The sequence below is a fragment of the Chrysochloris asiatica genome, unplaced genomic scaffold (genome assembly GCF_000296735.1).
Source record: "Chrysochloris asiatica unplaced genomic scaffold, ChrAsi1.0 scaffold00056, whole genome shotgun sequence".
NCBI lineage: Eukaryota > Metazoa > Chordata > Mammalia > Afrosoricida > Chrysochloridae > Chrysochloris > Chrysochloris asiatica.
The window spans coordinates 1,858,081-1,861,510 of record NW_006408574.1 but is presented as its reverse complement, the minus strand read 5'-3'; positions in this window follow the sequence as shown (position 1 = coordinate 1,861,510).

Sequence of the window (3,430 nt, the reverse complement as noted above, 5' to 3'; positions counted from 1 at the left end):
TCCATCACATTCATGGATATTTTTGCAGCGTGTATAAATGTCCGATGTCAAACTTCTGTAAATGTGTGGGTACCTTCCCACTCTCTCTCCCTACCCATCCACGTATCTATTTTAAATCACTGTGGTAGCAGAATTGTGTATAAAACAGCACTTACCTTCTTCCTTTTATCTCTTGCACTCCTCCTGGTGTCTTCCCCTGCCTTCCTTCTGAAGAAATGTTACGAATATGTGTAATTCCCCTTACTCTCCACCTATAAAAATGTGAATCTCCAGCTGTTCAGAGAGTCAGATCTGAGGTACTGTCCTGGCTCCTTGCTCAGCGCTTGGCAGTAAAGCTACTTTCTCTCTTTCTTACACACCGGTGACCAGAGACTGAATTTCTGTGTGCACTGGGCAGGGGTCCTTTGGGCTCGTTTATACTTTCTGCCATCACTACTGGCTCTGCCACTGGGACCCTTTCTGGGTTCCTTGCCATCTTCAGTGTTCCAGTGCTTGATGCATATTACAGCTTTTTCTCCGAACCCCAGGTCTAGAGCGCTCTGTTCCTGAGTTTCCTTCCTTGTTTCTTCTCTCTCTGAAATCCCCTGTGAGCTTAGCCCCTCCCACTAGCAAACTCCTCATCAGTTTCAAGTCCTGGTTCACTCAGCAGGAACATGACCAACCAATCCCCTGGGTACGGCAGCTCCCTCCAGTCTATTGGGTGGATGCTAGCTAGCTACAAGGTTGATGGTTCAAGCCCTTCAGCCTCTCCTTGGAAACTCTATAGAGGGTCGCTATGAGTCAGAACTGACTCCACAGCACTTAACAACAACAATATTTGAATAGTAAATTGATCAATCCTTTGCAAAACTGTAGCCCAACCAATTGTTTTGGGAGATTTACTCAATGCAGGTCTTGAACAGAATTAACCTTTATGAGTCTTCTCCTGGCAATGTAACAACCCTCTGGGATAAAAAGCTCCCAGGGAGGTTCCCCAAAGAGTTTCTTCAAAGAACTTTGGCAAAGGTAATTCTTCAGGGTTTAGGGGGGAAATCTCCCAAGTTGTTTTTCCAAAGAACCAAGGCAAAAGGCACCAAAATAAATCAAACTAAACACTGAAGTTTGTGGATTGACTGTCAGGTGGATCCTGACTCAGCGATCCTACAGGATAAAACAGAAGCACCCCACAGGGTTTCCAAGACGGTAAATCTTTACAGAAACAGATCGGCGCAGCTTTCTCCTGAAGAGTGGATAGTGTGTTCGAACTTGCAACCTTTTTGTTAACCATCAAGCACCTTTGTACCAGGAGGGTTACTAGAAGTTACAAAGAGGAGCTAATTTCACTGACACCTTGGAGGGTGTATGCATTGAATTGTGTCCCCGCCCAAAAGATGTTGTGACACCTAACTCTATGTCTGCGAACACACCTCGCAGATGAAGGAGTCCAGCCAGAATGCTCCCTAAGAGCCAGGACACTGAGACTTCGTCAATTATACTTCAGACCTGTTATCAGGAGGGACCTGTCCCTGGAGAAGGACTGTGAAGAAGAGGCGGACCCTCTTCTTCAAGAGGTTGGTACAGCAGCTACAACCCTCGGCTCAGCCATTGTGAGGATGATCCCATAGGACTGAGCAAGGTGACTTCTGTTGTACATAGGGTCCCTAGGAGCAGGAACTGACTCATTGGCATCTAAGGAAACAACCACACGCCTGTGGTTATAATCCCATTTAGGAAAGGGTTGCCATTGTTATGTGAATGAGATAGGATTTGTTTAGGGTGTGTCTTGAGATCTAAGAGATTTAACAAGCCAGCTAAAGAAGCAGGGACAGGGTAGGGGTGAGGGTTGTTGTGGTAAAGTGCCCTTGAGTCAATTCCAACCCATAGCAACCCTCTATAGGGTTTCCAAGGAGCATCTGGTGAGCTTGAACCACAGACTTTGCAGTTCAAACGACTTTGCAGTCTGACGCATTAGCCCACAGCACCACAGGTAAAAGCTGATGCCAACTCACATAGAGATCTCCAAGAAACCAGGAGATAGAGCTGAAGAGCCAAGGACCTTTCTCCAGAGATGATACAGAGAGGACGTCTTCCCCTGGAGCCCCGGCATTTGGATGTCTAGCTTTGTCACACACCATCAGAAAATCAATTAGTCTGTCAAAGCCCTCGACTTGCGCTCTTTGTCACAGCAGCACTAGAGAACTGAAGCATAGGGGTCCCCTGGTTTTTGCTGGCCCTCTATTAAAGGAGACACACTTTTCTAGTGCTTGGTCTTTCCTGAGTAAGCAATGTGTCCACAGTAAACAAGATGAAACCCCACATCCTTGCGTCTAAGTACATTCTGACTGTACTTCCTCCAGGACCGATTAATGTGATACTGTTGCTTTTAAGTGCGGTCGAGTCGGCTCGGATTCATAGCAACCCGATATAGGGCTTCTTAGGAGCGGCGGGTGAGTTTGAACCAGCAGCCTTGCAGTTCAAACTGACCTTGTGGTCCAGCGCCTTAACCCACAGCATCACACCTGGACTCTGATGTGCTATTGTTGTTGTTGTTGCTAAGTACCGTGGAGTCAGTTCTGACCCATAGCGACCCGGTACAGGGTTTCCGAGGCTGTAAATCTTTACGGGCGCAGAAAGCCTCGTCTTTCTCCCACGGAACCGCTGGTAGTTTCAAACTGACGACCTTGAGGTTAGCAGCCCAATTCCTAACCACTACACTACCAGAGTGCCTTCCAATGTGCTATACTTGTTACTTATTTGTTGCGCTGTCAGAAAATTATTGGAGTCCTGGTTTGGCACTGTAGGATAGGTGCTGGACTGTTAACCTCAAGATTGGTGGTTCAAACCCACAAGCCGCTCGTCGAAACTCTATGAGTCACTGTGAGTCAGAACCTACTCAATGCCACCTCATAACAACAAATATGTCCTATAGGGTCGCTGATTTGGACTCTCTCCATGGCAGTGGGTTATGGTTGTTTGGTAGACAACACCCAGTAGGCACCCCTTTTGTCAGTATCTCTCCTTCCAGGACTTGCAAAGCTTCCCGGTGTCATTATAGTTAAATATTAGCCTAATTAACAGGGCCCTTAGATGCCCTGTTATTAGGATGAAGGCAGTGCCCCCCCTTCCGGGGGAGGTGCCTGCCTCCACGCCCCTGGCTGCACTGGGGCGGCCACTGCAGGTGTCTCTCCGTCCCAGCTTCCCCTCCCCTGGCCCTGGGATGGGCCGTGAGCTGAATGCCCACTGGGGGTCAACTCGGGGACAAGGCGCACATGGCAGCTCCGGGCTGTTCTTGGGAGTCCCCGATCGCTTCGCGCGTGGGCTGGAATCCCCAGAAACAGTTATGTGCTGCATGAGCTCCGGGCCCCAAGCGCTGCTCCCAGGCGAGGGGGTCTCCGGGGATGTTCGGGGCTCTGCTTTCAGGCCAGGGGTCCTCGGGGCTCGCTGTGGGCCG